Source organism: Chiloscyllium punctatum, chromosome 27 (genome assembly GCF_047496795.1).
Source record: "Chiloscyllium punctatum isolate Juve2018m chromosome 27, sChiPun1.3, whole genome shotgun sequence".
Classification (NCBI taxonomy): Eukaryota; Metazoa; Chordata; class Chondrichthyes; order Orectolobiformes; family Hemiscylliidae; genus Chiloscyllium; species Chiloscyllium punctatum.
In genome coordinates, this window is record NC_092765.1 from 43,616,683 (window position 1) to 43,641,780 (window position 25,098).

Consider the following 25,098-nt stretch of genomic DNA (forward strand, 5'->3'; position numbering starts at 1 on the left):
CAGTCCTAAGGTGTGCAGGTCAGGTGAATTGGCCATGCTAAATTGCCCATAGGTTAGGTGCGTTAGTCAGAAGGAAATGGGTCTGGGTGGGTTACTATTTGGAGGGTCAGTGTGGAGTTGTTGGACCGAAGGGCCTGTTTCCACACTGTAGGGAATCTAACCTAATGTTGTTCTTTCATGATACCCAAACAAGACATTATAAGCTTTCCTAATCCTCTGTTTTCTTTCCTTAGAGAACAGAAGAGACTTTTACAAGATGTTGGTGAGGTCACGTTTGGCGTACTGTGTACAATTACTCACCCTGTTATCGGAAGGATGTTGCTAAACTTGGAAGAGTGCAGAAAAGATTTACAGGGACGTTACCAAGACTGGAGGGTTTGTGTAAGAAAGAGAGGCTGGATAGGCTGGGCCTATTTTCCCTGGAGCTTTGGAGGTGACCTTATAGGGGTTTATAAAATCATGTAGGCTAGAGGGAAGATGAATAGCAAAGGTCACTTCCCCAAGATAGGGGGAGTCCAAAACTAGACGGCATAGGTTTAAGGTGAGAGGGGAAAGATTTAAAAGGGACGTGAGGGACAACTTTTTCACAAACAGGGTGGTGCAGATATGGAATGAGGTGCCAGAGGAAGTGGTAAATGGAAGTACAATTACAGCATTTAAAAGATGTTTGGACAGGTACAGGGAAAGGAAAGGTTTGGAGGAATATGGGCCAAATGCAGGCAAATGAGACTAGTTCAGTTTGGGAAACCTGGTCAGCATGAATGAGTTGGACCAAAGGGTATGTTTCTGTGTTCTTTAACTCTATGGCTCTAACACAGGCAGAGTGCTGGGAGGAGCCAGAGATTCTAATTCACAGTCACCCGTTTAAGACTGAGATGAGGAGGAACTTATAATGGGGATTTTGAAATTCTGCCTTCTGGCAGGTAGTGGAAGCTGGTTAACTAAATATAGTCAAGGCCCCATAATGGATATGTTTTCATTTGACAAGTTGGTTAAGAGATGTGGGGATCAGGGAGGAAACTGAAGTAAGGCCAGATTAGATCACCAAAAATTTTATTGACTAACGGATCAGGCTGAAGGCGTCTGTTCCTGTTTCTTTTGTCTTAATAGCCGTGGGGGCTGATTCTTTAATTGTACATGCCCAACTGATCCACTGGGAAGGATGTCTTATTGCAGGAGGCTATTGCCAATATTTCATTAACAAATATGAAAAAAGTGTGTTAAATCTTTTCACAACTTCAAATGCCCCATTAGATTAGATTACTTACAGTGTGGAAACAGGCCCTTCGGCCCAACAAGTCCACACCGACCTGCCGAAGCACAACCCTCCCATACCCCTAACCTAACACTACGGGCAATTTAGCATGGCCAATTCACCTGACCTACACATCTTTGGACTGTGGGAGGAAACCGGAGCACCCGGAGGAAACCCACACAGACACGGGGAGAATGTGGTGTTTGAGTGAGGGTTTGAGGGTTAGATATAGTAAGAACAATGTGGCGAACTGAGCTGATTTCCCATTGAACAATGATCCTAACCGTCATGCTTTCTGACTTTGTCTCAGGAGTCAAGAATCCCGAAATCTGAACCCTACCTGCCCATACCACCAGGAGACAAACAATATGATAGGGATGGGCTGAGGTGATGAGTTTGGATGTCTGAAATAGAGGGGGGTGGGGGGAGTAATCCAAACTGCATTTCCCAAACCCAGTCTGAGTATCTAGTCTCTGACTCATCTGTACCAAAATCTAACACCACGCCAACAAGAGTGATTTCATATTCAAAAAGTGTATTCATTTCTCTTCCCCACCTGATATATCAATTCCTAATCTTTTGGCCCACAGGGACTAGGGATATGGTGAATCATATTAATCAACCATGTATCACCATTAGCTTCTACCTCACTGATAGTAAAAGATGGCTTAAGGTAAACACTAGGGACTGATTGACAGGATTGTAAGAAGTTATATATCCATTGGTACTAAGGATTAGAATGGAATTCAACCTCAGCTCATTAACCTTTTGGTCTTCTTTTTTGCTTACAGCTAGCCTGCACAATGCAGTTAGTAATACAGGGTGAAATGTCTATAGTTATTCATTCACTAGATGCTTTACGGTTTGATGTGCTGGGGTCGAACTTGATATGACACTGAGATTATATGTTTAGCTCCTTAAAAATGCAGGGTACATGATTTGTGTCTCTTGAAGCAGATGGTCAGGGATGTTTTCAGAAAGAAGTTGGAATAATGGAATAACAGAATGCAAAACAAATGGCTCTACTGCTTTTGTTGGAAATACAAATTTTCCAGGACTCTTGGTAACAATGCCGTAATCAATTAACAATGACAGCATTTGCTGAGAAGCACACCGAAATTTTTACTTAATTACTTTTATTTTGCAGAAAAGATCAAGATTAAAAATGAACAACAATAACCGATACTACTTGTGGGTGGCATGGTGGCACAGTGCTACCTCACAGTGCCGGAGACCCGGGTTCAATTCCCACCTCAGACGACTGTCTGTGTGAAGTTTGCACATTCTCCCCGTGTCTGTGTGGGCTTCCTCCCACAGTCCAAAAAATGTGCAGGTTAGGTGAATTGGTCATGCTAAATTGCCATAGTGTTAGGTGTAAGGGAATGGGTCTGGGTGGGTGGCGGGTTGGTGTGGACTCATTGGGCTGAAGGGCCTGTTCCAACACTCTAAGTAATCTAATCTTCTCTTCTCAGGGAAAGAAAATGTGATCATGTTGTTTTATTTCTCTGTATGTCTGTTGCTTAAAGATACTGGGTGTATTAGATCCTGATCTCATGCAATAAACATCGAGTCATTGCAAAGCATAATCTTGTGTCAGGAATTGAACTTACATATGGATATAATATTTAATTTTGTACAATAGTCAATTTCTGTTGAATCGACTTCAATTTATATAAAAATACAGAGAGGGTGTAAAACCGACTGTCAACTATCTTTGAAACATACTACACTACGGCACAAAATCAATATCTACCCCATTATGTCTATTCAATGCTGGGCGGCACGGTGGCACAGTGGTTAGCACTGCTGCCTCACAGCGCCAGAGACCTAGGTTCAAATCCCACCTCAGGCGACTGACTGTGTGGAGTTTGCACGTTCTCCCCGTGTCTGTGTGGGTTTACTCCGGTTTCCTCCCACAGTCCAAAGATGTACAGGTAAGGCGAATTGGCCATGCTAAATTGCCCATAGTGTTAGGTAAGAGGTAAATGTAGGGGTATGGGTGGGTTGTGCTTCGGCGGGTTGGTGTGGACTTGTTGGGCCGAAGGGCCTGTTTCCACACTGTAATGTAATGTAATGTAATGTCATCAGTAAGGGCTCCAAATTATTGTGCTTTAATGTTTGAAGCAGTCTATATACTATCTGGTCAGGAGGAAAGCCTAAAAAGGCACTAAAATCAAAAATGGCCAAACTAACACACAACAGAGAGGATGCCACAACACATACTTGGGTTAGAAATCTCTCCCACAAACAGCTCACAGACACAGAAGGAACAATACTGGCCAAGGGACTCAACTATAACCACAGGGGTGCCAAGACAGCAGACTTCCTAGCAGCACTAGAATGCACATTCAGAAACAATGGACTGACAGAACAGACACAACAAACAGTGAGACAAAGTATCGTACCCCTGATAACAAGGAAAAGACAAACACATAACCTCAACACCAAGGAGAGGGAAGCACTAAAAACACTAAGAAACGATAAGAACATAATCATACTACCAGCAGACAAAGGCAGAATGACGGTCATCCTGGACAACGCAGAGTACATCCAAAAGCGCAACAACTACTTGCAGATACCAACACCTGCCAAAAGAGGGAGTTTGACCCCACCCCACAGCTCACCAATAGGATAAACAACACACTGAGGAACCTCCAAAAAAACAGACAGATAACCAGGCTTGACCTACAGAGAATGAAACCTGAAAGCAACATCATCCCCAGATTCTACGGACTACCTAAAGTGCACAAACCAGACATCCCACTCAGACCCATCGTATTGCTACCAGGGACACCATCTCACAGACTGGTTAAAGACCTACAACAGAAACTGAAACACCTGATCAGCGGATCCAGACACTCGATACTGTCAACACAGGAATTCTTGGACATCATCAGAAATATACACATAGACAAGGAAGAAACTATGGTCTCATTCGATGTAACAGCACTGTTCACCTCTATCGACAAAACCCAAGCCAGCGAAACAATAGCCAACCTGCTGGACATACAGAACAGACAACAAGATGGGAAACCTCTCAACAAAGATGGCATACTCAAACTACTGGACCTGTGCCTCACAACACACTTCATATTCAACAACCAATTATATGAACAAATCAATGGCACACCCATGGGCTCACCCATCTCTGGACTCATAGCATAAGCCATAATGCAAAGATTAGAACAAACAGTCTTACCGCAAATTCAACCCAAATTCTGGGTCAGATATGTGGATGACACCTTTGTAATCGTTAAAAACACAGAAAGAGAGAACACACACCGGATCATCAACGCCACACTCACAGGAATCCGATTCACTAGAGAGGAAGAAAAGGACAACCAACTCCCATTCCTAGACGTGATGGAACAGAGAACACCTAACGGAGAATTCACCACAAGGTATACAGGAAAGCCACACGCACAGACCAAGTCCTGAACTACGAAAGCCCAACCACCCCAACACACACAAAAGAAGTTGCATCAAGACACTGTTCAAAAGGGCCACAACACACTGCAGTACACCAGAACTGCAAAAAGAGGAAGAAAAACACCTCTACAATGTATTGGCCAAAAACGGATACCCCCGCAATTTCATCAATAGATGCCTAAGGGAAAGACAACTGAATGAGGACATGCCACAACCCAAAGGACTAGCCACGTTACCATACATCAAGAACATTTCTGAACTGACAGCCAGACTACTGCGATCACTAGGACTCATAACAGCACACAAACCAACAGCCACTCTCATACAACAATTCACCAGGACGAAGGATCCGATACCCAGCATGAGCAAAACCAATGTAGTGTACAAAATCCCATGTAAGGACTGCACAAAACACTACATAGGACAAACAGGAAGACAGCTAACGATCCGCATCCATGAACACCAGCTAGCCACGAAACGACATGACCAGCTATCCTTAGTAGCCACACACGCAGATGACAAGCAACATGAGTTCGACTGGGACAACACTACTATTATAGGACAAGCCAAACAGAGAACAGCCAGGGAATTGCTAGAGGCATAGCACTCATCCACAGATTCAATCAATAAGCACATCGACCTGGACCCAATATACCGACCACTGCAATGGACAGCTGGAACTGACAACCGGAAATGGCAGAGACAAGCCACTATAAATGCCGGAGGAAACATCACAGAAGCGCTTCACAGGAGGCTCCCAAGCACTGAGGATGTCACCTAGACAGGGGACGAAACGTCTGCAACACAAATTCCCAACTCGGCGAACAGAACCACAACAACGAGCACCCAAGCTACAAATCTTCTCATAAACTTTGAAAGCCTTATAAAAGAAAGAAACACAGTCTTGCGACAGCCGTGTCTTTTCAAATATTTAGCCAATTGTGCAGAACTAACATAGCGTCTGGGATGAACAGAAGTGTCCAGGATTGGATATTTATTTCAGTTTAAATCCAAACTAAATTTTAAGTTTACAGGACTTGGTGGAAAATAAATCAGAGACAACAGTCTACATACTTCCTTGCAGAAGCAAAGCTTGTAAAATAGCTTTAACCATCCAGCTAAATAATTGCAATTTTTGCCATTTTCAAACAAATCCAAAATACACTAAGTAAAGGTCAGCTTTTAGAGAGTACTTTTCAAGCCAGGAATTGTGTTTGTAGTTCAGAGTCCCCTCCTGATTGTTTAAAATAAAATGGAATTGATAGATAAGGAAGTTTTACTTTGACACAGTGGAATGTTACATAAAGACAATTTTGCTCAGAATGACCAGCTCAGCTGCCAGGTTGATAAGTAAGAAGGTGATACATTATTCATGCTAATGTTGACATTTATTGCTCATCCCTGATTGGTAAGTTACCGGAGTGGTTTGCTCCATCTGTGCTCTCATGGCACAGCATGTAGAATATGATGGTCCAATGTTTGCTTAAAATGCAAGTCACTGACATGCAATAGAGAAACGGCAATGTGTTGGGAAGTTGGTGGCATGCTGGCAATGACCGGACTGGCAATCCAGATCCCCAATTAACATTCTCAGGATATGAGTTCAAATCCTTCCATGGGAGACAGTGGAAGTTAAATTTATGGCGGGATAAAAATACCTGGAATAAAAAGCTTAAACTAATTGAAACCCATCTAATTTAAGATGGGTTACTAAGATGGGACGGCACAGTGTCTCAATGGTTAGCACTACAGCCTCACAGCACTAGGGACCCAGGCTCGATTCCAGCCTCAGGTGACTCTTTGTGGAGTTTGCACATTCAAGGCCGTGTCTGCGTGGGTTTCCTCCCACAGCCCAAAGCTGTGCAGGTCAGGTGAATTGACCATGGTAAATTGCCCATAGTGTTAGGTGCATTAGTCAGAAGGAAGTAGGTCTGGGTGGGTTACTGTTCGGAGGGTCAGTGTGCACTTGTTGGGCTGAAGGGCCTATTTCCACACTGTAGGGAATCTAATCTAATCATTCATTTGGGAAGCAATACTGCAATCCTTACTTAGTCTGGCATTTGTGTGCTACCACACCCACAGCAATGTAACTTGCTCCTAACTACCTTCTTGGTAATTAGGAGTGGGCAAGAAATGCCTTGTGATGCTAACAGCCGATGAATGAATTTCTTATAAAGGGTTGATGTTGTCTGCTTAATATAAATGTAAATTAAGCTTTAGTTTCTTAAAATAATCATTGTGATAATTTTATAATAGGTTATGTTTCAAACAAACATGTTCTCTGACAGTATCGAGGTTTATAATACAAATATTGCATAAATAAGGTTTACTGCATTTGTGGATGAACATCCGAGCTAATGGAATGTAACAATGACCTTTGTAGTCAGGTGTTAGTACTCTGCTAGATCGTTGAAAACTGTAAAGCACAAAACATTTTGTACAATAACCTTACCATCATGTATAGTCTGTTAAAAAACATTTGTTTAAAAGAAATCTGAAAGTTCAAGAGGAATTTGGTGTTAATGATGAATGGTTGTCTGTCACTCACCCTCCTTAGATGTTAAACCAGGTAGATCCCTCCACCCATAGTTTGTATTCTTATCTGGCCTCTTGCAGTCTTTCGCATAAAGACTATGTTTATCCATATATGAACCCTCTTGAAACTTTATTTCAGACAGGCATGTCCTGTCTTTCTCTCATAATGCTCCAAAAGCAGTTTGTTCTCAGGTGACCAGCCCTGTGATATTTTATTTTGATGCACTGTATTTGGACTTGGTTCGCTCAGTTGGCTAAGTAGCTGGTTTGCAATGTAGCATGATGGCAGGAGTCCAGTGAGGTGAGACCGGTTTAACCGGGCCTGTATTCACTAGAGTTTAGAAGGATGAGACAGGATCTGATTGAAACGTATACAAATCTAATAGGGCTGGACAGACAGATTCAGGGAAGATGTGTCCCAGTTTGGGGAGTCTAGAGCTAGCAGGCACAGTCTCAGGATACAGAGTAGGACTGAGATGAGGAAACATTTCTCACCTGCGATATGGTTAGGGTTATATGAGAATATGACGTCACTATAGATTATGAGCCATGATCATATTGAACTGCAGAGCAGGCTTGTTGGGCTGAATGGCTTATTTCTGCTCCTAGATTTTCCACTTCTACGACTTTTGCAACGACTTCCACACAGCCGATTGTTGTGGTTTTAAATGCATCCAAAAATTGTTAGCCATTTTCCCCCGAAGTGTATCCCTCCTAGTATTGAATCTCAACACGGTGTGATGTCACAGAAGTACTTGCCGATTTTACAGGTATTGGAGGTTAAAGATCTGTCATCAGTACTTTGGAAAGTTCTTCTAGATGGGTATGAACCTTTTCCTGAACTCTGCTGGGCCGAGAGCATAAAAAAAAATGAAAACAAACCATAAGATGCTGGAAATACTGAACCAGTGTTTCAGGTCAATGACTCTTTGATAAGACAGACCAGTGATCTGAAGCATTAACTTTGTGTCTTCACATGTACTGCCAGACCTGCTGAGTTTATCCACCATTCTCAGTTTCTGTTTCAGATCCCCAGCATCTGTTGAAATGTGCCAACACATCACAGGGTGAGCTGTGAATGGATTGAAGTGCAGCCACAGTGTGAATAAACCGTCCTGTGGTTTACATTATGCCATCATGTTGCTGTATCAATTGACATTCAAAGCCAGAATAAATCCCTCCAAAAACAGTGGGTCAACTTATACGCTGAGTATGAAAGTGAACCACTGGCACAAGTGTGGGAAATCTCTAGTTTGAAATGTTATCAGCATCTGATACAAAGATTAGGAATGTCTTAATCTCCCATTTCCCTTTGCAACACAGACCACAACACCCACGAGACCCTTTGCTGCCAGTTATAAGACACCAGTAAAACATGCAATTGTTCGGGGAAAAATCAAGGCTGCCTATTAATGTGAATGTAACATATCATGAATCAACAGGAGTCTCAACTTCTACACTGAGTATATGTGAAACTATGACTTCTGGGGCAAGAATACTGGCATTTGTTTTGTCCATCAGATCAACTTAAACGCCACAATTTATAGTAAGCAAACCTGAAGACTATGTATGATTTATATGATTGAATTTCAAAGTTATTAACTAGTACAATGATGTAAATATTCTTTTTTTCTTTCTCCCTTCTCCTGCTCCCTCCTTTCCTTGCCTTTCCTCTATTCCTTTCTTCCTTCCCTCCTTCCCGCTCACTTTTTGAAAGTGAAGTCATTCAGTAATGTGCAATATGAAGATTATGGTTGCCAACAGCAGCTTCAGTTCAGTTGGTGATGACCAGGTGAGCTGAATGGGGTGGATATAAAATCTGTCAGGATACTCCCAGAGGTAAGCAATCCAACCTCTGGCTGCTGACAGACTTATAGAAGCACAGGTGTCATCCCTTTCCATTATTCGGTTTACATTCATTACGGGAATATGCATTATCCATTTTCCATAACACAATTTCCCTAAAACCGTCTGTCTGTTCCCTCTGGGCCCACATATCACATTTAATGATGGTTCAATTCGGAAACCTCAACAAGGACTGAGTTCAGGGTAAACGGCAAATGCGTTTTGCCTTACAGTGTTCCATTACTGCCACCTCATGGTTGCTCCGGCCTGTTACATCTTCAGTGCCCAATAAGTAACACACTATTTTCTGACAGAAATAAAGATATATCATTGCATTCAATGACCACTAAGCATCTATAGAAGAAATATGGAAAGCATCATTATAGTCTGACTTTGAGATTTTTACATTAACTATCTGTTGAGTAGTGTTTAAAATAATGAAATATGACATGTTTTAAACATGCTGTGGAGGTGCAGGTGATGGACTGGGGTAGACAAAGTTAAAAATCACACAACACCAAGTTATAGTCCAACAGGTTTATTTGGAAGCACTAGCTTTCAGAGCGCTGCTTCGTCGTCAGGTAACTAGTGGGCAGGATCATAAGACACAGAATTTATAGCAAAAGACTTGGGATTTAAATATTAATGAACCAAAACCTGCAACCCATTCTAAAAGATGAAAGATTTAACAGCAATCTAGGTTTGTTCAATATATTGTTTTAATTGCACGACACTGTGATCTTTTGCTATAAATTCTGTGTCTTATGATCCTGCCCCACTAGTTACCTGACGAAGGAGCAGCACTCTGAAAGCGATACTTTCAAATAAACCAGTTGGACTATAACCTGGTGTTGTGTGATTTTTTAATTATGTTTTTAAACAGGTCACGGAGATGATGGAATCTCTTCTGAAGCAGGTGGTGGAGACAAAGGGAGTATTGCTGCACAGAGCAGTAACAGGGAGGAAATTCAAATGTCCGCTTGGAAGCTCATGCTTCAGGTCCATTCAGAACCTGTCTCCTCTGCTCACCCAGCCAAACTTCTTCAAGCGTTATCTCAATACTCTCATGGACTTTAGGGGAATTCAAACCTGCCGAGCTTTTACAATGCTGAATTTTGGGGAAGAGTTCTCATAAATCTGAATTGGAGGCCCAAAATGGTTTACCTATATTTCACTCACAACTTCATTTCAACAATAGCTACAGTTTAAATTGTCCGTGATGTGGGCATGCGTGCGTGTGTCTGACCACGTGTCTGAATGTGTGTGAGCACATGTGTATGAGCCTGCATGTATGTGTGAGTGTCTGTGTGAGCGTGTGTCTGACCACGTGTCTGAATGTATGTGAGCACATGTGTATGAGCCTGCATGTATGTGTGAGTGTCTGTGTGAGCGTGTGTCTGACCACGTGTCTGAATGTATGTGAGCACATGTGTATGAGCCTGCATGTATGTGTGTGTGTCTGTGTGAGTGTCTGTGTGAGCGTGTGTCTGACCATGTGTCTGAATGTATGTGAGCACATGTGTATGAGCCTCCATGTATGTGTGTGTGTCTGTGTGAGTGTCTGTGTGTGCGTGTGTCTGACCATGTGTCTGAATGTGTGTGAGCACATGTGTATGAGCCTGCATGTATGTGTGAGTGTCTGTGTGAGCGTGTGTCTGACCACGTGTCTGAATGTGTGCTCATGCATGGATGTGTGTGAACTCATGTGTGAATGTGCTTGTGTGTTAGCATGAGTCTGCTAGCACATGTGAGCTGTGCGCACGTGTGTGAACTCATGTGTGAATGTGCTTGTGTGTTAGCATGAGTCTGCTAGCACATGTGAGCTGTGCGCACGTGTGTGAACTCATGTGTGAATGTGCTTGTGTGTTAGCATGAGTCTGCTAGCACATGTGAGCTGTGCGCACGTGTGTGAACTCATGTGTGAATGTGCTTGTGTGTTAGCATGAGTCTGCTAGCACATGTGAGCTGTGCGCACGTGTGTGAACTCATGTGTGAATGTGCTTGTGTGTTAGCATGAGTCTGCTAGCACATGTGAGCTGTGCGCACGTGTGTGAGATCATGTGTGTATATGTATACATGTTTATGTGTGTGCGTGGGTACATGTGTGTGAACATATGTATATCTAGGCACATGCATGAGTGCATGCATGATTATATGTAATGTGAGCAAATGTGTGAGCTGTGCACATGTACGTATGAGTGCGTGAATACATGTGTATGCGTGAGCAAGTGTGTGTGAATATGTGTGTAAGTGTATGTGCACCTATGTAAGCATGTCTGAGCATATGTTTGTGAGTGTATGTGTATGAGAACATATGTGTGAACTGAACTTATGAGTTTGTGTGTATGTCTGTATGAGCATGTCTGAGCATGTGTTTGTGTGAGTGTGTGTACTTGAACGTGTGTGAGCTGAGTGTGTATATGTGCGAGTGTTTGTGTGTGCGGGCATGTGTGTAACTATGTGTGTGTGTGAGCGTGCGTGTGTGAGCAAAAGTGTGTATGTGAGAATACGTGTGTGAGTCTGTATATGTGAGTGAGTGCATGTGCGTGAACACATGTGAGTATGTGTGCGTGTGTGTTCCCTCAAAATGAAATTTGAGATCAGGAACATCTTGTCCCTCACAGACAACTCAAGCAGTAGCAGTGTTGGCGGTCACTCCACTATCATGGCCTGGAAACTCCACCACTTTTACACCAGCTTTGATCAGTCACTATCCCATGTTCCCCAAAGCTGATTCTTCCTTTAGTGACTTCAAAGGCAGAGTTGGGAAGGGTACCAACCACTGGAAAGACATGGTTGGCAAGGAAGGAATAGGGACAGCAAACACCAATGGAGTCCTTTTCCTGAGACAGTGCCTACAGCAAGACCTGGTCATGACGAACACGTGGTTTCACCAGAGATATAAAAAGATGTCACAGACACACCCTGCGTCCAGACATTGAAACCTGATTGACACTGGGGAGTTGGGGACTGTGCGGATGTTTGAATCACTGCCCATGACAGAAGCAGACAACTGCTGGATTGATCATCACTTGATCTGGTCTGCTACCTCCGTCAGCCAAAAACTGCAGCAGAAACACCTTCACAAGAAATTCAGTATCAAAGGACTCAAGGAGAGCCAGTCTGAAGTGTTAGACATTGATTCTTTATCTTTTGTGCTGTCTCTGCCATCTGTGGAGAGGGTGTGATTGTTTGAAGTATGCTTCCAGCATAGAACTTTCCTGAAGGCTGATGTTGCTGATCAGGCGCATGTTATGGGTTTTAATGACCAGTGATTCACCACACCAGCTCCATATTTGAAAATCTCCCCTGATTTAGTCAAGAAGAAATTAAGTAAGAGAGGTGCCCTTTGTGGTTTTACTGAATTGAAATTTGCAGGAAACCTATGTGTGTTACTGAGACTGCCTCCTGTAAATTGAATGACCTGCTGTGTAGCACTGAGCCAGAATTGGTATTGTGTGACATCCCTTTACCTCAATTTTTATTTTAAGTAGAATTCCATCAAACACTTCAGCTTCATAATGAAGAATGCTTGCGGATTTGCCTGGCCCCTGTCACAACACAGTCTTTAACAACTTTGGATCCGCCCTCCCTTCTCCTTCAGTGATAGGAGCTGCTGCTTCATTTTGTCTTCACTGAGGGGAAAGGTTTTCCAGAGAATGGACCACTTTCATATTTAGGGACTAATGCCATCGCTGAGCAAGCCAACACAGTTGAAGATAACAGACTCCGGATCAATAGGGCCTACTCAGAGTGTGACATAGTGCAGAGCACAAGAGGAGGCCATTGAGCACACTGGGTCTGTGCCTGTGCTAGGAATGAGTGGTGCACTTAGCACTATTCACCCATTTTCTCTGGCCAGCCTTCCACTTCCATTCCAAATTATAGTCCAGTTCCCTCTTCAATGTCTCAATTGAGCCTGCCTCCATGCACTCTGTCAGGCAGAACATTCCTGATCTTAACTGCTCGCTCCATGAAAAAAGTTTCTCCTCATCACTCTTCCAGATCATTAGGATATGAACCCTATCCTGGAACATGTAAGCTGAACCGATATTTCAGTGCAGGATCTGGCTGAGTGTCTCATTTAAAGAGAGACTTTGGGTGGCACAGTGACCCAGTGGTTAGCACTGCTGCGTCATAGCTCCAGAGACATGGGTTCGATTCTACCCTCCAGCCACTGTCTTTTGTGGAGTTTGCACGTTCTCCCCGTGTCTGCGTAAGTTTCCTCCGGGTGCTCTGATTTCCTCCCACAGTCCAAAGATGTGCAGGTCAGGTGGATTGGCCGTGCTAAATGGCCCATACTGCCCAGGGGTATGTAGGTTAGGTAGATTAGCCATGGGAAATGCAGGGTGATTCGGGTACAGGGGTGTGTCTGGGTGGGATGCTCTTTGGAGAGTCAGTGTGGACTCAAATGGCCTGCTTCCACACTGTAGGGATTCGATAATAGTGCAACAATGACTTAGGTTGTACAAACTTGTGCCTGAGCCCATCTCTCTCACTCTGATTCCAAAATGAGATTATTGAGCCACAGCTGATGGACTGGTTAACCAATCAACAGAACATTGACACTGTGGTCCAAAAGCCTCTTCCCCTCCCTCCGAAAAAAGATCTTATTTCCCTGCTTGTCTTGTCTCACTCATAAATCATGTAGATATTCTGCCTGCGTGATCCATCGCAACATATGGGCAATCTTTTACTTGACGGTGGAATTAATAGACAAATGATGCTGCGAATTAAGATGTAAGAAGAAAGGCTTGGATCTTATTCCTCTGATCCTCTGTAACTTCCCAGCTACTCGGATTAATTCATCAATGCCAGCCAATGAGTGAAGCGTTTTTTATTCTCGTTTTCAGCCATCTTCCTTCGTATTCTTTCCTCATCAATAGGCATTTCAGCCCCAGAGTTATCATTTGTTTGCTGCAGATTTACTCGTGGCTTTGCGAAGGTTCCTGAGGCAGGCATTAATCAACCGTTTCTAATTAGTCATCCTGGATAGCTCTGCCAACCTGCTATTACTGTCTACCATCACCAATTGTCAGTGCTTTTCTCCTTGCTAATATATCACTCTTAGCATCATCATCACATCAGGAAACCACTTACCCAGAGCTTATGTCTGAGGATTGTTGATTGATGAAGTCTCGCACTCACTGGGATTATTATATGCTTGTGTGTGAAGGGGGCATATGTTCATACCTCCAGTGTTGTGAATTAAAATCCATTTTCATTTTCCTCAGTCCTCTGCACTTGGTTAAGATAAATTCACAGGGATTCCAGACAGATAAATGCTTGACTTTATTTTATTATGAATGCTTTGTTTTCAATGAATTTTCACTAAGGCCAGCATTATGACCTAGGCTAAGTTTTGATGACATCCCTAATAAATCCCCATTTGGTTACTACACCACAGTGTTACACTACACAGAGTCCACTCTACTGTCCCCTGCGTTGTGATCGTGTGGGTGGGTAATTGAGGGGAGAGAGCAGACATAAAGAGAAAAAGGGGGTGAAAGACAGAGAGAGAATAATTAGTGAAAGACAGAGACAGAAAGAGGGATGAAAGACAGAGAGAAAGAGGGGTGAAAGACAAAGAGCGAATGAGATGAATGCAAACAATTCCATGGGAACTTAATGTAGGAATATAGCAGTGTCTTGCCTGTTGCCCTATACCATATTTATCCTTCAACCAAGAATACCATAAAAAAGTCAATCTGGTTATTATCTGCTCACTTGTTGTGGGTGTTTGCTGTGTACACTTTGACTGCCATGTCCCTACATCAAAATAACATATATTCTTCAATAATACAGCACTGGACAGAAAGCATTTGAAAAGTCCTGAGACTATGAAAAGTGTTATATCAAAGCAAGACTTTGTTTCTCGTCTATTTGCTCTCAAAGTCAACACCATGCTATCATATAGGTCAGCTCAGCAAACATTGCTCAGTTCAAAGGGCGAGAGCTGCTAACGGTGTTGCTCTCAATGTTGGGGTTTTACTCACTGCAAATCTTCGACAGCTCACAGGAAACAGCATCCCTGTGGACAAGAGTCTAAAGGAGATCAAAAACATACTTTCTCTATAATGCACCTATAAGGAAGGACAACAAGTACAAAACAGGTCTGCATAAACATTGCCGAAAATACAGAGAATCTTAATATTCCTCATTACAAATCTTCTCCCAAACTTTGAATTCCTCATTACAGCTTCAATCCAGTTGCATACAAAAGGATATTTTCTAATTAGGAAATGAAACTATTTGCATTCCCATTAAGGCCATGAGGGCATCTTGAAACTTAACAAATCTTTATTTACATACAGCAGAAAGACCTCAGACCTCTTTCCCCACTGTGCCTTGTCGGCAGCTGACACAGGCTTCAGTGCATCCCTCAGCATGTAGACCTGCACCTCGGTATGTGCCTATCTGCAACACTCAGTCGAGTTCACCTCCACACTGGAAGACCCCAACATGTTTTGGGCAGACCGATGAGCGTTTTTTACCAGATTGGGGTCCTCCAGGTGCAGTAAATGTTTGTCTTGGTGTGCATCCCAGGGAACAGACCATAGCTCACAGAGTCCTGCATCACCGAGCTGCTCAGGATCAACCATATTTTAAAAAAAACAATAGCATATCTCTCCAGGCCTTCTTTACAAAGACACATTCCGGCAGGAGACATTAGGAATAGTCAACAAAGCTTTGCGCATGGGAAATTATATCTCACGAACTTGATTGAGTTTTTTGAACAAGTAACAAAGAGGATTGATGAGGGCAGAGCAGTGGACGCAATCTATATGGACTTCAGTAAGGCATTTGACAAGGTTTACCATGGTTGGCGAGGTTAGATCTCATGGAATACAGGGAAAACTAACTATTTGGATACAGGACTAGCTCGAAGATAGAAGACAGAGGGTGGTGGTGGAGGGTTGTTTTTCAAACTGGAGGCCTGTGACCAGTGGAGTGCCACAAGGATCAGTGCTGGATCCACTACTTTTTATCATTTATATAAATGATTTGAATGTGAATGCAGGAGGTATGGTTAGTAAGCTTGTAGATGACACCAAAATTGGATGTGTAGTGGACAGCGAAGAAGGTTATCTCAGAGTACAATGGGATCTTGATCAGATGGGCCAATGGACTGAGGAGTTTAATTCAGATAAATATGAAGTGCTGCACTTTGGAAATGCAAATCAGAGCAGGACTTACACACTCAAATGTAGGGTCCTAGGGAGTGTTGCTGAACAAAGAGACCTTGGAGTGCAGGTTCATAGCTCCTTGAAAGTAGAGTCACAGGCAGATAGGATAGTGAAGAAGGCGTTTGGTTTGCTTTCGTTTATTAGTCAGAATATTGAGTACAAGAGTTGGGAAGTCATGTTGTGGCTATAAAAGACATTGGTTAGGCCACTGTTGGAATATTGCATGCAGTTCTGGTCTCCTTCTTATCGGAAGGATGTTGTGAAACTTAAAAGGGTTCAGAAAAGATTTACAAGGATGTTGCCAGGGTTGGAGGATTTGAGCTACAGGGAGAGGCTGAACAGGCTGGGGCTGTTATCCCTGGAGAGTCAGAGGCCGAGGGGTGACCTTATGGAGGCCTATAAAATCATAAGAGGCATGGATAGGATAAATAGACAAGGTCTTTACCCTGGGGTGGGGGAATCCAGAAGTCGAGGTCATAGGTTTAGGGTGAGAAGGGAAAGATATAAAAGAGACCGAAGGGGCAACTTTTTCATGCAGAGGGTGGTACGTGTATGGAATGAGCTGCCAGAGGAAGATGCATTACAGCATTTGAAAGGCCTCTGGATGGGTATATGAATAGGAAGGATTTAGAGGGATATGGGCCAAGTGCTGGCAAATGGGACGAGATTAACTTAGGATATCTGGTCAGCATGGACGAGTTGGACCAAAGGGTCTGTTTCCGTGCTGTACATCTCTATAACTCTATGTGCTGGACTCTTCCATCATTGAAGATGGGGATATTTGTGGAGTCTTGACTCAGTAATTACCTGGGTCTCCTCAACAGGGCCTGTTGAACCTTTTCTCAAAATGAGCAGAAGACTTCAGTCTAGACCGGAAACCTCACTCCAATCCAAGATGGCAGCACCAGCATGATATGCCAGTCCACTCATTGCCAGCCACATTCTTTTTTTCTTCTCTCTTTTTCATTTTTTTCTTTCCTTCTTCTTTTCTTCATCTTCCTGAGGAAGCTGGGAGACCGGAATGGCATTGGCAGTTTCATAAGCACGATGTGAGGACTCCTGGACTTGGTGGTGAAGCTTCAGCTGCAGTGATGAAGGAGTGGAGCCTCCTGGTGGCAGTACACCCAGAACAGGGACCTTACACAAACCCTGGAGCCATATTTGGGATCCTGGCTAATGAAGATGAACTCTATTTCAGTATTTTTGTTTCACTTCTTTGCTTCTCAAAATAGCACTGTATTGTGGTGACTGAACACTTTTTACTGTCTCTTACAAGATATATGTGACAATAAATAAATTATTCATTCAATTGTCCAGGAGTCTCACTTAGTCAGGCATATTCCAATATCCCATTAAGTTACCCACTCCCCACACAGCGCTGCAATGAAATATCAGCCTGTATTAGCTTCTCAGCTTTCCAGAATAGGATTTGAACGTTCACCCTTCGAAACTGGCCATTGAGTCACAGCTGGCACTCTATGTGATGCTTCGAAACCAGTAGCTGATGGGTGGAAAGATTCAAATCCACATCTGCAAGGCAGAAACAATTCCACAATTATCCCACTAAATCTACTATACAACCCAGTTATCTTCACTTGCAACTTGTCAGCTCATTTCCAGTAGCAAACTGCGCATCGAAGCAGAAATTACTGGAGAAACTGCTCAGATCTGGCAGCATCTGTGGAGAGACAGCAGTGTTAATGTTTTGAATCCAAGAGTTACTGGACAATATCCCCACTTCTAGTTTTTAGCAGCTAACATTGCTCCTGACCACTGCTTTCCTTTTGTGTAACTATGAAATTTAGTTATTGATTTTAATATTCCCAGCAAGTTTCCTTCCATAATCCCTTTTACTTGCTCTTATATGCTGCTCTGTAGCCCTTTGTATATTTCCCATTCAGCAAATGCTGTTATTTTTGTCAACCTTTTCCTTTAGATTCAGAACCAAGTAGGAAAACTTGCAAATTTAACTTCAGTTTAAAAATAAAAAGCTTGCACTCATAAAAGAATAGCCATTAGTCTTTTTTTATTCCTGCGGCCAGGGCAGTATTTATTTCCCATCCTGAATTGCCTTTGAGAAGATGGTGGAGACCTGTGTTCTTGAACCGCTGCAGTCCATAAGAGGTAGAGACAGGTACAATACTGTTCGGGAGGGAATTCCAGGACTTTCACCCAATGACAATGAAGGAATGGCGATATATTTCCAAGTCAGGATAGATGAGTAGCTTGGAGGGGAACCTGTAGGTGATGGTATTTTGTTGTATCTGCTGCCCCTGTCCTTCAAGATAGGACGAGTCATGGGTTTAGAAGGAGTTGGATTATCATAAAATCGAACTGTTTCATTAATCGCCCACAGGGAAGGAAACCCATCTGTGTCCAAAGCCTGGCTACGTTTTGACTCTGGATACACACTAACATGACTGACTCTGCAATGGCACAGAGGGACATTACATTTTGTTTTTCTTCTTGCATGAGATGTGTGTTGCAGTGTCAAGGCCAGCATTTCTCATCATCCCTCATTGCCTGTGAACTGAGTAGCGTGTTCAGCTATTTCACAGAGTAGTTAAGAGTTAGGTCAACCACATTAATGTGGGTCACAAGTTGGCCAAACCAGTGAGAACAATAGATTTTTATTCTCTAACTCGTGAACCTGATGGATTTTTACAGCAATTGTCGAGGTTTCATGGTTTACGCTAGAACTAGCTTTTTTATAATTCCACCTTTGCTCAATTACTTCAGCTGTTGTGGTGGGATTTGAACCGACATCCCCAAAGCAATAACCTGGGTCTCTGGATTCCTAGACCACTGACAATTGGTCTGCGTCTCTTGAGAATCCTACCCATTGTGCCAGCAGAGGTGGTAGAGGTAGGCACGATAGATTCATTTAAGATGCGTGTGGACAGATGCATGAGTAGTTGGGGAGCAGAGGGATACAGATGCTTAGCAATTGGGCAACAGGTTTAGACAGTAGATTTGGATCAGCTCAGACTTGAAGGACCGAAGGGCCTATTCCTGGGCTGTAAATTTTCTTTGTTCTTTGTTCTTATTGTATTACATTGTATTCTTCAATGTAGCTAAGGATGAGCAATAACTACTGGCCTCACCAGAGATGCACAGATCTCATTTAAATGTCATGAAAAGCAGACATTTTAAATAGACACTATTGATAGCTGAATCTCAAAATATTTCTCCCACAGTTTAGTCACTAACTCTCCTCTCTGCTTTAATCGACTTCAATAGCTGATTTCCACTTTCCCCGCAGAATGCTGTAGGCCTTGACACTTGCCGAATCCTTGACATGCCAGTAATGGAATTTGCTAACTTGCTGTATAGCCACCTGACAGCAGCCTTTTCTCTGTGTCTCTGTCTAGGCATCACCTCTATCGAAGGAGGTTAGGAGCTGTCTGTCTATGGAAAGCCTCCAGTTTCACTTGTTTCCTTTTACACCTCTCCAAGCAAAGCAATAGATCAACTTAATAGAAAATAAATAAATAATGCTCTCAATCCAGGCGATTTGTCACATTGAACAGCATGCATTAATCAGATGGACTCTAACACAGAGCCATGCTGTAGTCTTTGGAAATTAGAATTTAGGTCTATAATCAGGGACTGCATTGCAATGGACTGAACAGACAGCACTTGTGTATCTGGGACCTGGGTCGGGATGTTCTTGTGATGGTGATTGAAGGGCAAGTATTGGCCTGGAGACTAACTCACCTGCTCTTTGTCATACCATGGGATTTCTTACATCCACTTGCCCTGGCAGGTGGGACCTTAGGTGAACATCTTATTCCAAAAGACAGCAGCACTTTATTAAAGCCTTGATTTTTGCCCTTCATTCCAGGAGTAGAATTTGAGCCTACAACCTTTATGACTCAGAAGCAAGAGTGCTATCACCCAAGCCAAAGGTAACAAGGGGCCGCTATTTTATAATAGCTGCTCCACTTCAACTGGCTGCAAAATATTTTGAGGCATCCCATGCGTATGAACCATGCTTCCTTCTTCTCTCCTGATATCATTTGAATTGAACTCAAGGAGTTTCTCTCCTAACATGGAGCTATTCCAATTGAAAAGCTCATCCTTGCTCTGTCCTAACTCAGCCAGTCTCAGCGAAGGCAACAGCTTCTGCAAATGGCCTCTGTGCCTCTGGGTAAAGAAAGGGAATGTGAGGGAATCTAACAACTAAATGAGTTGTTAGATTATCCAGTGACACGTGCTGGGAAATAATCGAAACATTTGGAAAGGCAAGGACTGATTAGGGATAGTCAACGCGGCTTTGTGTGTGGGAAATCATGTCGCACAAACTCGATTGAGCTTTTTGAAGAAGTAACTAAGCGGATTGATGAGGGCAGAATGGTAGATGTGATCTATATGGACTTCAGTAAGGCATTCGACAAGGTTCCCCATGGGAAACTGGTTAGTAAGGGTAGATCTCACGGAATAAAGGGAGAACTAGCCATTTGGATACAGAACTGGCTCAAAGGTAGAAGACAGAGGGTGGTGGTGGAGGGTTGTTTTTCAGACTGGAGGCCTGTGATCAGTGGAGTGCCACAAGGATCGGTGCTGGGTCCTCTACCTTTTGTCATTTGCATAAATGATTTGGATGCGAGCATAAGAGGTAAAATTAGTAAGTTTGCAGATGACACCAAAATTGGAGGCGTAGTGGACAGGGAAGAAGGTTACCTCAGATTACAACAGGATCTGGACCATATGGGCCAATGGGCCAAGAAGTGGCAGATGGAGTTTAATTCAGATAAATGTGAGGAGCTGCATTTTGGGAAAGCAAATCTTAGCATGACTTCCACACTTAATGGCAAGGTCCTAGGGAGTGTTGCTGAACAAAGAGACCTTGGAGTGTAGGTTCATAGTTCCTTGAAAGTGGAGTTGCAGGTAGGTACGATAGTGAAAAAGGCGCTTGGTATGCTTTCCTTTATTGGTCAGAGTATTGAGTACAGGATTTGGGATGTCATGTTGCGGCTAGAGGGGCATGGATAGGATAAATAGGCAAAGTCTTTTCCCTGGGGTTGGGGAGTCCAGAACTAGAGGGTATAGTTTAGGGTGAGAGGGGAAAGATATAGAAGAGATCTAAGGGGCAACTTTTTCACACAGAGGGTGGTACGTGTATGGAATGAGCTGCCAGAGGATGTGGTGGAAGCTGGTACAATTGCAACATTTAAAAGGCATTTGGATGGGTATATGAATAGGAAGGGTTAGGAGGGATATGCTGGCAGGTGGGACTAGATTGGGTTGGGATATCTGGTCGGCATGGACGGGTTCGACTGAAGAGTCTGTTTCCGTGCTGTACATCTCTATAACTCTATGACTCTATTTAGCAGAGAAGGAGTCTATTGTCTACCATGTTTGTGCCAGATGTTTGAGAGAGCTCACACTCGTTAATTCAAATTCCTTCCTTTTTCCCAGGGTCCAAGTAAACTTTTCCATTTAAAATAAAGAATCCAAGGCTTTCACCTTTATTCTGCTTTCAGCATCCTTTCAGTCAATGCGTACTATCTCATAAAAATACAAGTTAAAATAAATGGTCTCTCATCCCACTAATGGCTTTTTCGTCAATTATAGCAAACTTCTTATCTCTAGGTGCTGACCACTGGAAACAGTTTCTCCCTATCTTCTGCATCAAAACTCTTGATAATTTGTCAGGAATTCATTCATCAGGAATGAGACTTATGGGCTGGGGGGGCTGACAGATAAATGGGAGTGGGGTGGAGTTATGGGTCAGGTTGCTGTGAATGCAATATGTAGAGGAAAGTGGATGAGAAGGTGATAGGTCGGAGAGAGGGTGAATCGGATTGATGGGAAAGGTGATGGACAGGTCAAGGGGGCGGTGCTTGGAGTTGGAGGCTTGGAAAATGAGGAAACTGGTGAAATCCACATTGATCCCATGTGGTTGCAGGGTCCCAAGGTGGAAAATGAGGCATTCTTCTTCCAGGTGTCGGGTGGTAAGGGTTTGGCAATGGAGGAGGCCCGGGGCCTGCATGTCCTTGGTGGAGTGGGAGGGGGATTGAAGCATTCACTCACAGGATGGAGGGGTTGGTTGGTGCGGGTGTCCTAGAGATCCAAGTTGGTGTCTTGTCTCCTCAATGTAGAGGAGACCACACCGGGTGCAATTCAGTAGATTCAGTAGATGACCTTAGTGGAAATAAATTTCTGTCGGATGTGAAAGGATCCTTGGGGGCCTTACTCGGAGGTGAGGGGGGAGGTGTGGGTGCAGGCTTTGCCCTCCACTGGTGGTGGGGAAGGTACCAGGAGTGGGGTGTGGGCTGGTGGGGTGTGTGGATCTGACGAGGGAGTCAGGGAGAGAATGGTCTTTCTGGAACGCTGAAGGGGTGGGGAGGGAAATATATCTCTGGAGTTGGGGTCTGTTTGTAGGTGATGGAAGTGGCAGTGTATCTAGAGTTTGGTGGGTTCAAGGGTGAGGATGTGGGGGGTTCTGTCCTTGTTGCGTTGGGAGGGGTGGGGTTCAAGAGTGATGGTGTGGGAAGTGGGGGAGCTGTGCTGGAGGGCATCATTGACCATGTGAAAGGGGAAATTCGATCTTTGAAGAAGGAGGCCATCTGAGATTTTCTATGGTGGAATTGGTCATCCTGGGAACAGATGCAGCGGAGGTGGAGGAATTGGGAATAAGGAGTGGTGTTTTACAGGAGGTAGGGTGGGAGGAGTTGTAGTGTAGGTAGCTGTGGGAATCTGTGGTTAGTCGGTCACCGGAGATGGAGATGCAAAGGTCCAGGAAGAGGAGGGAGGTGTCCAAGATAGCCCAGGTGAATTTGAGGTCAGGGTGAAAGGTGTTAGTTGATGAGCTGTTCAATCTCCTTGTGGGAGCACAAGGTAGTGCTGATACAGCCATTGATGTAGCAGAGGAACAGGTGGGGAGTGGTCCCTGTGTAAATATGGAAGATCGACTGTTTCATGTAGCTGATAAAGAGACAGGCATTGCTGGGGCCTATGCAGGTGCCCATGACTACCCCATTTGACTTGGAAAAAGTGGGAGGATTGGAAGGAGAAGTTGTTGAGGGTGAGGACCAGTTCAGCCAGGTGGATGAGGCTGTTGGTGAAAGGGTACTGGTTGAGACTGCATGGGAGGAAGAAACAGAGGGCTTGGAGGACTTTGTCCTGGCGGATATCCATTGGGAAGATAAGGCATTGGGGGCCAGGGAAACGAAAGTCTTGGAGGAGGTGAAGGGTGTGGTTGGTGTCCCGAATTAGGTGGGTGTTCCTGGACTAAGAGGGACAGGACGGTGTCAAGGTAGGCAGAGATGAGTTCAATGGGACAGGAGCAGGCAGAGACAATGGTTCAATCGGGGAAGTCAGGTTTGTGAGTCTTCGATATGAGCTAGAATCGGGTGGTGTAGGGTTCACGGACGATGAGGTTGGAAGCTGTGGATGGGAGATCCCCTGAAGTGATGCAGTTGTAGATGGTCTGGGAGATGATAGTTTGATGATGGGAGGTGAGGTCGTGGTCGAGGGGGCAGTAGGAAGAGGTGTCTGTGAGTTGGCGCCTGGCTTTAGTGGTGTAGAGGTCGGTGCGCCAAACTACTACTGCGCCCCCATTGTCTGAGTGTTTGATGGTGAGGCTGGGGTTGGAGAAGAGGGAGTGGAGGGCTGCACCTGCACCCACACCTTCCCCCTCACCTCCAGGTGTATCTACTGTATCCGCTGCTCCTGATGTGGTCTCTTCTACATCGGGGAGACAAGACACCAACTTGCGGATTGTTTCATAGAAAATCTCTGGGACACCTGCACCAACCAACCCCACCACCCCGTGGCTGAACACTTCAACTCCCCCTTCCATTTTGTAAAGGCATACAGGTTGTCAGCCTCATCCACCACCAAACCCTTACCACCTGATGCCCGGAGAAAGAACGCTTCATATTCTGCCTTGGAACCATGCAACCACACTGGATCAATGTGGATTTCACCAGTTTCCTTATTTCCCTTCCCCCGACATTATCCCAGTCCCAAGCCTCCAACTCCAAGCACCGCCCTTTTGATTTGTCCATCGCCTTTCCCATCGATCCGCTCCACCCTCCTCTCCGACCTATCATCTTCTCCATCACCTTCATCTACCTATTGCATTCTCAGCTACCATTCCCCCAACCCCACTCCCCCTCCCATTGATCTCTCCTGGTCCACAAGCCTCATTCCTGATGAAGGGCTTATGCCTGAAAGATCGATTCTCCTGCTCCTCAGATGCTGCCTGACCTGCTGTACTTTTCCAGCAACACACTCTTTGCTTAGGGCATTATGACCATGACAGTAGACCCATAATTGAGGTCTCAAGGCTGCCTATGTTTTCAACCAATTCTCTGATGCACCTTTTGGGATACAACCTCTTACTTATCTGGGTCTGTAGTCACCACCATATTGATGGCAGTGGATAGACTTATGATGCTGTTGGAGAAAGTGAGGACTGCAGATGCTGGAGATCAGAGCTGAAAATGTGTTGCTGGAAAAGCGCAGCAGGTCAGGCAGCATCCAAGGAACAGGAGAATCGACGTTTCGGGCATCAGGCCTTCTTCAGGATTCCTGAAGAAGGACTGATGCCCGAAACGTCGATTCTCCTGTTCCTTGGATGCTGCCTGACCTGCTGTGCTTTTCCAGCAACACATTTTCAGTTATGATGCTGTAGGCCCAGTCAATGGGCCCCTACTGATATCAGGCCAGCAGTCCCACAAAACAACCAAAGCAGATCGATAAGCACAAAGGTGCCCCAACATTGAGGGGTCCTCAGCTCCCTGCATGTAGCCAGGGGGCATTATCTATTTGGATTTCCAGAAGGCCTTTGACAAGGTGCTGCAAAGGAAGCTGCACGATCACACTTGGAATATTGTG